This window comes from Varroa destructor, unplaced genomic scaffold (genome assembly GCF_002443255.2).
Source record: "Varroa destructor unplaced genomic scaffold, Vdes_3.0 BEIS01000004.1, whole genome shotgun sequence".
In the NCBI taxonomy this organism is placed as follows: Eukaryota; Metazoa; Arthropoda; class Arachnida; order Mesostigmata; family Varroidae; genus Varroa; species Varroa destructor.
The window spans coordinates 15,625,393-15,639,495 of NW_019211457.1; the positions used below are offsets into that span (position 1 = coordinate 15,625,393).

General features: G+C 42.1%; 2 protein-coding genes across 14 annotated transcripts in view; one reads left to right on the forward strand and one right to left on the reverse strand.

Moving 5' to 3' along the window:
* Pkc53E (Protein C kinase 53E) overlaps window positions 1-14,103 on the reverse strand; it is a 247,332-nt gene that overhangs the window by 172,016 nt on the left and 61,213 nt on the right. The gene's annotated exons all lie outside the window — the stretch shown is intronic.
* The window catches only part of LOC111248703 (uncharacterized), a 62,252-nt gene that overhangs the window by 15,936 nt on the left and 32,213 nt on the right, over window positions 1-14,103 (forward strand). The window contains exon 1 of one of the 4 annotated variants that reach the window (XR_002672655.2): window positions 4,657-5,114. The exons of 2 other annotated variants lie outside the window; for them this stretch is intronic. The gene's annotated coding sequence lies outside the window, so the exon portion shown is untranslated. One more of the 4 variants, XR_002672656.2, reaches the window with a different exon arrangement.

The following is a 14,103-nucleotide window of genomic DNA, read 5'->3' on the forward strand; positions in this document are numbered from 1 at the left end:
CTTTTCGGTTTTTTTTGGCTCCAGCCTTCATTACATTACCAATCAGGCCAAATGTCATCTTAATATGATGGCTACCTAAAAATCTACTAACGGAATACTAAATATTCCACGGACCTAAAAAGATATGAAAGAGAAACTTCGGCTGAATCTAATGTCGGCGGCGGAACGGGGAAGGAGGGCTGAACCAACAGACTTTTGTGATCGTGTAACGTATTTGGGCGCGTCTGGAAGTGCGTGTCGTTCTTTTTTGCTACGGTAACGTTAGTTAGAGAAGGGCAAACAAAGCGTCACGCGGTTGTTTTTGGTATCAACGAAATTTGAAGAGAAGCCAGTTTTCATTAGATTCATTAGTGCTCAAATTCTGTCACTTTTTTATGTTAGGAGGTGTCGGAAACTGCACGACCACTCTGGTTCAACCGATTTTAAGCGTGTTTTGTCAACCTAACAAGTTTTACTGCTTCAATTTTTGACACTCGCACAGATTACTATAATTGCAATCTATAAATGAATATCAATAGGATGGGGAATACTGGTGGTATCAAGATTTTTAGCTGATCTTTGCCTGATCCCTTGCCGGTCCTCGACTAGCATGTCAGTGATTTCAACGCAGAACATACGAAGCCCTAGAAGTCAGGTGCACCAAATTTCTCCCGCACAGAAGCAAATTATACAAGCTAATCACATTCATTTCTATTGATAGCTCAGCGCGATGAGTGAGAAAATCAACTGGTTCGACCGACATAGAGCATACATGGATAACCACAAAAAACAGCCCTCCGACCAATGCCCCAATTAGAATTACATCAACGTATGTACAACTCATTCCCTATTAGGATGATCTGCCGCGTTCTGATACTTTGTGCAATACCAAATATGACGTATCATACGGAGATTAGTTTCTTGCGCGCGTGGTCTGTGTCAGCTAGGAAGCAACCGGAATTAAATACGATTGCGTACACGTTTGCGTCTTACGTACGCTTTTCAGTATCTAGTGCCCTTTTATTATTCGTATTACTACTAGGACAATAGTAGTAACACCAATAATAAAAGTACCTCTAATAATAATATTTATAGAACACATCGTAAATGCGGTCGTGAAGAGCACTAATTGACGCTATAGGACTGCTATCTATAATGATGGAAAAAAACAATTTGTGCCATATTTGAGCTATCACAGTAGTCTACCCCTCTGTTTAGTCTGACATGGCCGAATGAAGACATACGCTTGCTCCTGTTTAGTAAAGTCCTTGTCGGAATTCGAAGATTTTCGTTTATTTTTTTTTCTTGTAAAGGGTCCTATTTACTGTATTGTAGGACAGAAAGGCTTAGCGGTGTAATACGATGGTGCTGTAGAATTAATTTGTTATAGTTGCTCGGTAGTATCTTGAGTTTCAACATCAGGAATCATCCGAATAAATTGTAAAGCTATACATCGAGGAAGAATTCCTATTGTCTGCTGTTTTAGCGTTACCCAGTCTGTTTCATAGGCGTCGTCGAGGCTGCTTGTTTTCTACTCGATAAGTGGTAAAGATAAACTGATCTTTGAAGAACACGTCTGGCTTTACGGTAGTCAAACGTTTAGGTATTAGTAGGTTGATGCAGGATCGGTTGCTCAACGGCTTAGCCTACAGAGAGCTTTCCTGCGTAGCTGTGGATTAGTTGGGATAAGCAATAAACTTTGAACGCATAGACCGGTCTATTAATAAAAAAAGAATAAAATGTCCAAAGAATATTGGCTAAGCTTATTCGAATGCTTTTAGTTAGATTTAAGATGGAGCATCTAAAATATGAGTGAAATTTACTCAAAAATTCAGTAGATTTTATAGGCGGCCCGAGCCTAATAGGCTAAGCTGTTTATGGTCAAGATGTGTTGTTGGAAGAAAGGCTTTAAAATGGTCCTGTCGCTTTCATGCAGACGAAAGATGCTCCATATAGTAAGCGAGCAGTTGCAAAAAAAAAGTTGACGAAGTTATTGTAGAAAATGGGCAATACCTGAGTAGTCAGCAGAAAAACGAACCGTGCACTACAAAACAGTGTTAGATCATCTAATGAAAGCTAAATTAAAAAAAAAAGCCCCACGTCTGGGCGTTGCACGAATTGATGCGAAAAGATCACATATATATTTAGAAACCTGGTTCAAACTGGGGGAACTTTAATGGAAAAAATTTTAATGCATTCGCCGTATAGCCCGGATACTGGTCCGTCTCTAATCGGTTTCGGTCCGTGCAGAACTCCCTTAATAGTGTTTATTTGGCTTCAATGCGGAGACACAACAAGCACGTTTCATCCAGAAACTACAGAATAGGGCATATTTCATTTTGTAACACTGTTTTAAATATTAAAAAGGACTTTCTTTAATTTTGCTTCAAAATAGTCAATACTTTTTTTGATAGGCCAACGTGTATATATATACTGCTACTATTTATAAAAATTCCCATTTCAGTTAGTGTTGTTTGTGAACTTGCGGCGAGTATAATAAAGATATTGTATAAAACTCACAGCTGCAATTTATAGGTTATACATCTGAACGAAACGATACTTTTCGCATCGCCATACTACAATTATACCAACTTATTTTGCTCGAATTTCTATCCTAAAATAACATCGAAATTTTTGTACAAGCAGCCTGACAGGGTACCCAGATAGCGCCCTGTGCTACTATAGGACGATTCAAGCGCAAGTTTATTGCATAGACGGTGGTATAATCAGACGGGAGCGTTAACACTGCTGTTTGAGACCGGCCGCATAAGCGGTTGCAAGAAATTCTATCTCAAAAAGACCCCTCAATCAAAGTATGCTGTATATATATATATATATATATATACGTGATTCTTTCAGCCTGAATTGAGCCTTGTACTATTCCGTAACAACGAGGCCAAACGTGTAATAGCTCATAGAATCGCAGATTAGTTGACCATTGCTCTCATTGCGAACGATGCTTCTCTGATGCTATTCAAAAAAATAAGCAGCGGCTCTAAATAACAGACGCGGCAGATGGCGGCATAAACTGCAGCAGGCGGCTAACGTAATAAAAATTGCCATTATATTCCCTATTGCAGTGCTGTTTTCCTTGACGTTTGCTTGCTAGCCCAGTGATAGTTCTAGTGTAAGTAATAACGAGTCTATGATAGAGGATCAAGCGCAGGATTTTCTGCATGGCTGCTTATATGCCGGAGATTAGTTTGCTGGATGTCGGCCATTAGTAAAACAAAGCTTAGTTAACTTTATTTTATAAACTTCCCGTTCGTTTAACTTTCTGACGATTCTCGAGTTTCCTGTTTTAAGAGACAATCCAAACACGGTTCGGTTCATGCGGAGACCAGAACACGTAATCGAGACAAGTCAGCTCATCCAGATCGGTTCCACCCGCCCTTTGATTTCTACTAATTCTGCCCTTAGAGTATGGGCGGACTTCTGTGGTAATTCTCTGCAACAGTTCTTTATCAAGCGCAAAGGCAAAGCAAACGTAATAGTTGCAATAAGAGTAATAGTTGCCCCTTTTGACGTCCATTTAAAGGGAATGCATCCCCACATGATGACGTTACGCGCAATATCGTTGAAACAACATTGGCTAGGGACCCGTACGTTTGGTTGCTACCATACTTTGTGTAAGAACTGTATCATGAACTAAGTCTACGGAACGAATTTTTACATTGTTTTTTACTGGCCCTTCTTCGTTTGGTCATCTCAGTTCAAACTGAAATATAGCTTTGTAGGCCATGTCGTCGTACGAAACAATGTAACAGTGACGCACGATACCCATCGTCGCATTTTCCTCAAAACATGAAAATAAGATAGATTTCTTCGCAAACGAAATAGGCACAAACAGAGAGGAACCATTGAAACTAAAAATGTACCTTCATGTGCTTTGAATCGATTCCCCTGTAGGCCATGGTTCATGAATCCGAACAGGCGAAACCCGAAACAGGTTTGATGGAGCACAGTATTGTCTATAGGCCTGACGTAAAAGCACTTCCCACGCATAGTATGCCAAAGTTTCTAGGTCGTCAAAGCGAGATGAGGCCCATTCGTGATGTAATGGGGCCCGTTTGAACTATTCTGTCTAGGACATTCCCTTTTCAATTCAAGTAGCTGATTTAGGTCTTTATTTGGCGCTTTACTGCTTGTACGTAGCTTATGGTAATGCAGTCCCTTAATATTTTACAAAAATCATCTAAAATGTCCAGGTTAGACCACGTCTAGGGTATAAACCATTATTTCTTATATTCGAAAAACTTTGTAACTATTCAACTTTGAATCCCAGTGCGGCTCTTAAGAGCGAATTATCTTTTCTCGACCACCCAAGAAATAATTTTAAGCAATCGCCAATGTACTTACACGAATTGATGCGAGACTGAACCTCGCGGCGTTAGGATCATAGTCTAGCGTATGGCAGCAATTCTATTTAATATGGCGTCTATCACGTCGCTATGCAACGACCCCTTATCGTGAATGTCCTTCAGCAAAGCTCTATTTGAAAGTAGCGTTTAGGACGAGCTATTCAGAAACAACGCTGTCTGCTTAATCATGATTTGTTTAGTTCCTTCGTTGTCTCGTTTTTTTCTCAAGTAGTCCTAAAATGGCTAAGTAAGTACTGTCACAACGTTTTGATGGATCGTAGTAGCTAGCTTGCTAGTAGCTGCGTCCCAACCCGATAGTTAAAACGTTCCACCTGGACGTAAACACATCTCTTTTACGCCTTAATGTGTCTCCTCTGATTGCAATCGCCAACCATTGTTGTCCGGTATAGACTCGAAGCATTTCTATGCATACTATGTCGGCAAAATTCGTACGTGGTTTCCCCATCTAATTGGACCGTCGATGCCACATTGACCCAAGCTGTGTGATGTGTGAAGCCACACAGCTTGGGTAGAATAACGCATTCCGCGCCGTACTCCTGAAAAGGGAAAATAGCACAAAAGCGTGGTGCCTTGCCGACTACTTCACGATTGAAAACGATAACCGCGCAAAAAAGCTGTCAGTATCTTTGCAAAGCAGAACGGGGCTCAGGGAAAGGACAATTTGGAGAAGCAGCTAACTGTGCGTTATTATGTCAGACGTTCGTTAGCAAAAGTGACGCAACGAAATATAGAGAAAGGAAAGAGCCAGACCAGGTAAGCCTCAGCGCTGAAAAAAAGTGAGATGACCGATCTATTGTAGGAGCTTCTCCCGTCGTCATCAAAAGTCGACCCTACGAGAGGTGACAGCTACTAAAAAACGTTTACAGCCGTTGCACGAACGGCGACGAAAGCAAAACGCTTCGCACTCCGTAGAGAATTTCTGTGGCTAATGCGTCGGTGAGGCGCAGTAACAGCTGCAGCTAGTAGAGGAACTTTAAAAACGAATATAGGTAGCTGCTTTGTGGAGTCGGGAGAAGCCTTGTAGGAAGCGTTGCCTGTATTAGGCCGACGTGAGCGTCAGGTCGCTTTTTCGAATGTTCTCGACCCACCGAACAATAGTGCAATAGACATTTATAGTGTGCAACGAAACGGGATATCGCTTGGTGACTACAGAAAACCATCCTCTAAAGGATACAGTTAGTTAGCTATCGGAGGCTGTTGTTCGCAAGTACAGGTATGCTCGTAATTGAATTACTTTTTCTTTCTCTGCGAAGTATCGTCGCAGTGAACCATCTATCCATCGGCTATTTACTAATGAAAATGTCTACACCTACCCTTGAATCACTTTCTGCTTATCTATTTGTTCCTACAAGCTTTCTTATCTAATATATAGCCAACACACATGTTCATCAGCATCCGTAAAACAGCTCCATCATGGGCTATTTTAACGACTACCGACACGCTGACTCCGACAACGTGCGAGTCTTCCATTTTGTTCGATTTGGTTAAATAACGCCGTTGCCACGAGACACAGATGACGAACAGTGCCAGTATAGCGTACTTGTCTTTTCCCAGGCCCTGTCACCGAATTTACCTTGACGACCACGCTTTCTCTTGTAGGCCTGAGCTACGACAGCCATGGTGGTAGTCGCCCAACCGATATAATTTTTGTTCGCCACTTAATCACTGAGCTAGCTGGTTGGCCCTTTAGCCGCGCGGCGTGCAGTCGAATAGTCGTGCCCCACTCCTCGAAGGGGCAGGACGAGTCGATGCTGGAGGAGTCAATACCGTAGCCGCAGTCGCTCAATTAGGATTCATTTTTACTGGATCTTAGAAACAGTAGTAGACACAATAATAATGACACCACTCAAAATGTCCGACGATAAACCGGAAATTCGACTTCACTGGATAGCGATTTTTAAGCGTCTCTCACTTTTGAGATCGGAAAATTCCCGAGGTATTTGGTGTTGGAAATCGACAGCGCTTCTTAAGCACGGCACGGTTATCTCTTATCGTAGCTTTCAACTGAGTCGTTGAGTCGGTGAAGTATAGAGAAAAAGGTCGGCTAAGACGTTTATATTATTTCTTTGTTGTTGCTGAGATCGACAAAGATTTCATGATGAGAGAAATGATAAGTGTGCAATGTGAGTTGGTAATAGATATCTTGTTGTCAAGCGCAAAGCGTGGTAATCGCTTTACGTGCTAAGAATAATTCTTAACGAACAATTCAATCACCATGTAACAGGACCGAAATCGTATCAGAGCCAGAACAGAGTTGTCCAGACGAGCGTCCACAAAACTATTGCAAACAGAATCATTAGCAACGTTCGAGCGGGTGGCTGTTTGACATGTGTCACTACGTAAATGATGGCGGACGGCGCATTGTACGGTCAACATGACAACAGATACTGTCACATTTTGAAATGCAGGGCCCCCTGTCGTAGGTATCTTCCTTTGTTTGCTAGAATAGTTTCTTCGACGCTCTCTTACAGCTCAAGCATTTTGTTCGGGACTCCGTTACATTTTATGATAAAATCTCGTGTTATTGGTGGATACTGCGTTTTTCACAAGACATAGATGTGGTAAGCTTACCCGGTTAGAATTAGAGCCATAGTTGAGGGTTTGGAGAACACAGGTATGGCCGAGCGGATGACTTCCAGTCAATGTCGGTTGTCAATGTCAATTTCAACGCATCGAAGGTATATCGGGTTAAACTCTTGGAACTGGGTTACCGTTATGTCAAACCGATATATAAGCCCAACATTTGTATGTTCAAAGTTAATACACATAAACTTTTCTTTATCAGAGAGTTTCCCTACTAATAAAAGTTATATATGGGTAGAAAACTAGCATTTATAACCATCATAGCAAAATAAACATGCGCAGGGAGTATATGATCTGTTAAGAAAAAAGTTCATATATATATATATATATATATATATATATATATACTGTATAACTCCACATAAATGCAAAAGGCATCAAAAAGGGCAAAAACCGGGCCTTGTTGCAAAGCGATTTTCTTAGAGTCACTACTTGGTAGAGTCGACTCGGAAGTCAGAGACACACCCTTCGAACGTTCTACCTTCTGTATTTCTGGAACTTATGCTCTGGACGCCAGGGTAACCAGGAGTCCAAGAGTTGAAGACACGAGGCGGTCCAACCTTAACGAGGGCGCATCTCAAATTCAGGAGAACATTGGATGATGAGAATGTTAAGGTTAATCCTTTTGTCTTCATCTTCTTCTTTACCTAGCATATATCAATGACACTTCACACAAAGAAGAACCAAAAGGTCGTTCTTATGACGACACTCTGGCGCGCCCACGTATACTCTTTGGCATCTTCCGGCATCGCGACCTTTGAATTCTCCAGGCATTGTATAGCCCTAGAACGGCCTCCTTGTTTTCTAATTCGATTCTACAGCTGAGTATCGCCTAAGATAAGGGGGGGGGGAGAGGGGTGATAGGGGTACAACAAAGATACGAATTTTTCGTATCTATGTTGTACCCCTATCGTACCAAAATTTAGTTCAGAGTCCTATCTCTATTCCTCAATCTAAATTCGCCTGCGTAACTCTTGTACCCTACGCTTCCACCAATACAAACGCTATCCGAGCTTAAATAGTATCTACTAGACTGAACACGAAGTATTGTTGCCGATGGTAGCTCTGAACTGCTGACATGTTTTAGATCATTGTCTAATATTTTAAATAACTAATTTCTCATAGAAAACTAACTGAGGGAACAGGTAACCTATTTTTCTCTCTTGTAATAATATTGCATATATTCTTCTTATATGTACTTTAATATCGAATCCTGAGAATAAAGTAACAAAATTATCGTAAACAAATTTATGACGTGACCTAAATGTGATCGCTAAAAGTAAACTCTGTCACACTCAATGATTTTGAGACAAGATATTCCACCCAACAAAAATGAATATATATATAATAATAATAATAATAAGTATATATACGTAAATGCCATTTAGCTGTTACTTCACCCTCTCTGTACTAATGTACGTGACTACGGGACACGCCCAATTTGTCCGGTCAGGCCGAATTATGCAGGAAGCACACCATGGAGTTGCATAGAGCCAGGACACCTAACCTTCCGCAAACTCAGCCAGGGCAATGAAAGCACCTGATAGCTGTTACTAGCGTTGGCGACAATTCGAATATGTCATAATTCACGCCTGCAAGTTACTAGAGACGTTACGTAGGGACAAAGCATCGAAAAGAAAACGTCACCCCTGAGGTTCCTTGTGATGTCAGTGGTCCCCCTGCAGTAGATTCTTGTAAGAAACTTCTTCATTATTATTTTTTCGCCAGGCAAACTCCACCCATCCACAACGACACTGACAGTAGAACGTCATTCTGAGGCGCACAGGATTGATTGTCAATGCACCCCTCTCCGCCATCTTCCCTCTCCCGAGACTAAATCTAAACCATGTATCTCTGCAACTCAACTGCCAATACTATGACGGCTCATTACAACAGTAACTAACTGATATTGCTGATCTGCAGCTGTTACGGCTACGGCCCTTACTGTGCAGTGACGGTGGGACCCACTTTACTACTGCGAAAAAGCTCTACACAACCCAGGTTTTAGCGTCGCTGCTACCTGTTCTATAAAGTGGTCGCAGGAACGTCACTGCTGAAACCCCGAAATCGTCTACAGTTTCGCGCAAATCCGCTAGTTCTACTGCTAGTTTGTGTCTCGGCTAATGTGAGCCTTTGAAAGAGATTATCTACGAAGTAGTGGTAGCACAATGCGTAATCAATGATGCCAGCAGATCTCAACGTGTTGTGTTTAAAGGCCTGCCGCAAGATGCCTAATACGCCAACCATATTGTCCCCGTTCCGTTTGTTTTCCTTTCTTTTAATCGTCTGTCTTTTCCTTTTTTCCTCCGGGACTTTCCTCTCCTCCTTCCGGGACAGAACGCCCGACCGTTCTGTCCTGTCGAGTGACACTTGTCGTTGAGTTGCTTCTGGGAGAGCCTTTTACGTACAGTGCCATCGCACAATGTATCTAGTCACCCTTAAGTTATATTAACTTACCTTGCGCTCGGCTGTTATTATTACTTTGCTACCTAACGCTAACGATTTGTCGGCGACGATAACGGCAGACAGCATAAGTAGAACGCACTTAACGGTTCGATCGCGCAGGAACATACAAACAAAGCAGGCCTGCTTCGTAGAGCGCTTTTCAGTGCTGTAGATCTGCAAAGGCGTGAATAGAAGCTCTAGTGTGCTACTACGTGATCAGGGTTTTACGGTGGCGATGAACGAGCGATGAAACAGAAAAATAAAAAAACAACAGACAAAGACTTGACTAATCGTTATGTCCATCCGTCGTTTTGGCTCATGGAGGTAATAGACAAAAGCGAAACACTTTGTAGGGTTTCCGCTCACAGAACAGGACTGACTGCTGGGATTGATTGTGATGGCGTGGGGTTAGGATAATTCTAACTCGTGCGTGTTTCTGTAATGCTTAAGGCTCAAGTAATGCTAAAGGCTTTAAGTGTTGTGGGCGTATTTTAGCCTAGTTGTACTTGGCGTTACTTCTGAAAAGTAGAGTGGCTGCAATCTTGCTCGAGGTTTTTAGCAGGTTAATGGAAAATAAAAACTATAATAATAGAGAGGCACGGGCAATAATCGAATCACACCTACTAGATTGATGACGCGAAGCGAGAAGTGGGATAAGTAAGAGTACCTCGGTCGACTGTTGCGTAGCTTAAGGGATCCTGTTATGCCGTGTAACAGTTGCAGACTTCAGCCCAGAAAAAGCCAACAAAATATAGGCCATCCGTAGTGATTGAATTAGCAAAATAAGCAAGGTAGACGTGTCCTGCATGTCAGACGCGTTTTAGAGAACTACTAGGGCGCCACTCGCAGACTTCGTCTCGCGCTTGTTTCGCTATTAAACACATTTCGTTTTACTGTGCAGAAGTTAAGAGCCAGTTACACTGATAGTAGGGGCAAAGTTTGATAGTCGTCAGCTATTATTTGATAACTTTAATTTAACAATTTTTTCATTATGCTAGGTAGCATATGGCTTGTCGCGCAACGTAAGTTGCAGCAATACGATTTTTGCACCGATAATATATCAACGTGGGTGACACTGGTGACCGCTTTGGTTTGTGAGGCGCTGTTTCTAAACGTGGAGAATAAGAGCAAATTGCTATCGTTCGGTTACGACCAGCCAAATTAGCATTGTGGAAAACAGCACACTCTATAGAGAAGAGCAGACTCTTACTCTTTGTCAAAGAAGCATTTGACCAGTTAGCTCCATTCCCTATGAGAAACTCTCGGTCGGAATATGGAAAACTTGTAAATAAATAACTATCGTATTTCCTTAAGTTAATTGATGCCAAAATTTTCGGGCATTATGTTCAAATGGTATTTTTTCACGTGTATACATAAGCGTTGACGACAGCAATACGGTTACCTAACTAGTTATATAACAGAATAACAAATGACAATTCACTGAGTAAACGTAACCAGGCCTACATGGCCTGTAGCCTTAAGAAGCATCCCTGGACGCTAGCTGATCCCCACAGACGTGCCACTTACATGTACCTATAATTGAATTTGTAGACCATTAAGTCACATGAGATGGTCTCAATTTAACAACAACAACAATTGTGGCTGTAGATTAACGGAATTATATTAAGCTCAGTAACAGTTCAGGAACTGGCTTTGGTTGGAACCAGATGGTTGCGGCCTTGCCTCCGAAGTGTGAATCTGTATAAATAATAATGTAATCAAACAGCATAACAGCGTATGCGAGCGCTTGCCTTAGTCCGTGCCGGCCGACGAGATGTTGTCCTATTGACAGTACCAATTGTTCAATAGAATAGGTAATACTCAAAAGAGCAATATAAAACTAAATTCGGCCTGTTCCGATTTGTCCCAGTGTCTTTCTTGCCGATTTTCAGACAGCTGATATCCTCCTACTCTAAGCCCAGACCATGCTAACAGTTGTTCCTTAGCAAATTCTAGGTGCAGCTCCTGTGTTATTAGCGGTTTAGAAAGGAACGCCTGATTACTGGAGGGTTTTCCTTACCTCATGTATCATCAAGTAGCTAATATATTGGGGCCACGCAATTACATTACTAAATTCATGCGTGTGATCCCGCATCAGCAGGCGTGTAGAATAAGATTAGCAACTGGAAGTGGATTACCAAAGACTGATGTCATAAAGATTAGGTTAGTTCTACAAGGTCATAGATGTTAGCACAATGTAACCCTGAGAAACGCCTAGCGACGGTCAACAGAAGCAAAACTAGCTACTTCTCAAAAGCTTACACTAATGAGAGGTAACAGAAAGATAGGACAGGTTTCAACTCAGACAGGGGACCAAGTTGAACGTCTGCTCAATTTCGAATCTCCTTCCACCTGCACAACCTGCCTTCTCGTCACAATAGCTACCACAACAGCTGTGTCACTAATTGATTCGCCAACGGCCAGAGCACTCTACCAGCTAGAGTAACTATAGGGCAAGCCTATTTTACAACAGTCAGTTCTCCCGTTTAGACAGTTCGCGATAGAGCAGGACCAAGCAGGCGATCATTGGTTTTAAGGCAACAACGCTCAGCAAGAACTCACGGTACAAACTGAGTCGACTGTTCGACTTTACGTACGAACGACTCAACTAACGAAAGAATTTCACTTAAACCTAATTCTGCTAGGAGTTAGTGATCCATAAGCTCGCAACTTCGTTGTGACAGAACTCTCCTTGTTTGGACCGATCAGACAACTTGGCAACAAAATCATGCCGGCGCTTGAGTGTTGCTTGGTCCACCAACGTGTCTCTAGGGAGAAACCTCCACGGGCTGGTACCTATTAGACTTAACGCCTGGTTTTCCTTTATCCTGTCCACAGGAGCCAAGACAATGACGGCAGGAGGAGCTATAGCTTACCGACGTTATATGGCAATCGCATTGGATGAACCGGGAATTGACAACTGCTTGTATTAGGGATGGGGGGTGCAATATGGAGGTAGGCTAGGCGCTGTTGCAGGAGGCGATTCGAAAAGAAAAATCCTAACAGAAGTCGTCTGTCGGTAGCCGTCGGTACGACTAGGCAAAACAGCCGGTATTGGACTACCGACTCGAATTAGACTGGCTTCCAGTTTGTCTCGAGGAATAGACTACAAGGTGGATAGGTTTCTAGCTTAATTTCGAATAGGCAACAACTAGTAGCAACACGCTGAGTTGGCAGGAATCTTTCTTCAGAGTCTACTTGCTGGAAAGTGTGCGGTACGCGTTTAAATGAAGACGAATACCCCCCCCCCCCCTAACTATACTGTGTACTCTTTTGCTCTAGAAAAAAGACAGATTTTGTGTACTACGTTACTTGAACATAACCATACTTAGCCAACTTTCGCGTAGCTGATAGAAATCTCAGCCGTAAGTAGCTCTGATAGTAGGTAATAATCCTGGGAGGCCCCTTTGTGAATACCTAACTCGTTGTAGTCTATTGGGAAACCTATATGTCCTAAAATATATAGTATTTAGAACCTAATCAGGCGTCTATCTATAAATTACTATTGACTTCTAACAAATCTAAAATCAGTTTTGGGCAAAACAAAAGACCCATGTATGACCCATATTTGCATTTCTGCTCGAAAGAAAATTAGTCAGTTAGCTATAGTGAGTGCATTAACTTCTAGATCGGCAGGAGGTTTCTAGGCTACAGTTTTCTTAGGCATGCCTCTACAGAATTCCTATCTTAACGGAATGGCTGTCATTATGAGTAAATATGTAAGATTTATTTTGCTGGTTATACTTAGGGCCGCTATAGTCAGGGAACGTGTTAATTGCTAAAACGGTTTGACTCATATCTCCCTCCGACAGCTGCGAAGGTGGAGACCGCACCATTTTGATCTGAAAGGGCTTAAAGCCAACTGGACTTCGTATGCCTAATCGATGTCTGTGTAATCTTTTTCGAGCTAATCTGTGTTGTTATTTTCACCGACCCTGACAGCATCAGAACGTCTTCGTGGTAGCGTAACGGGGTTACGGGCTGGTTTGCTAAACTTTAGTCATATAGGTCCTAATCCATTCCAGCTGGTCTAAAGAGCTTGAAAATCGGACGTGAAACATAAAAACATGTTTTACTTTGCGAACAACTATTAGCGCTTATATAGGACTGCCAGCGCCATGGGATTCATCGTACCGTTATAAGATTAAATTATTCATTAAAGTCTGGTATATCATGAATTTTGAAGTCATTAGTCTACGAGTGATACTCCCCGAAGACCATCCGCAGAAGAAACAACGACAGCAATAGTAACATTAATCACCCGGCTTAAAGATTTGAAAAAAGGGGAGCGAGCTTCAAAGCCAACGTCGCAGTACCTCTAGTAGCCCCAGCAAAAGTGGAAGTATGAACATTTCGCTGTTTCCAGATGACTGTGCTGGTCATCATTGAGCCGTCACTGATTTTGTTGTTGTTATTGCTGAATTAGAAAAACCTGTCTTCTCTTACTCTGCTCGTTTCAAAGAAAGTGTATTGGGCATTGTTCCGCCATAGACTGATGTATTCGTTGTTTTGTATAGGGCGTTTACTTTTCAAAGAGCATTCGCCACATAGACGTCAGACGTCAAGACGCGCTTAGACTATCAGTGTCGGCGTTAGAGAATGAAGAAAGCGTCTCTGCGGTCAGCTTTAGATTGCATTTACTGGCGTAAATCACAGACGACATCTGTATCCATTTCTACGGGTTTCTAGGAACGTCTTCAATTAATTTTATTTG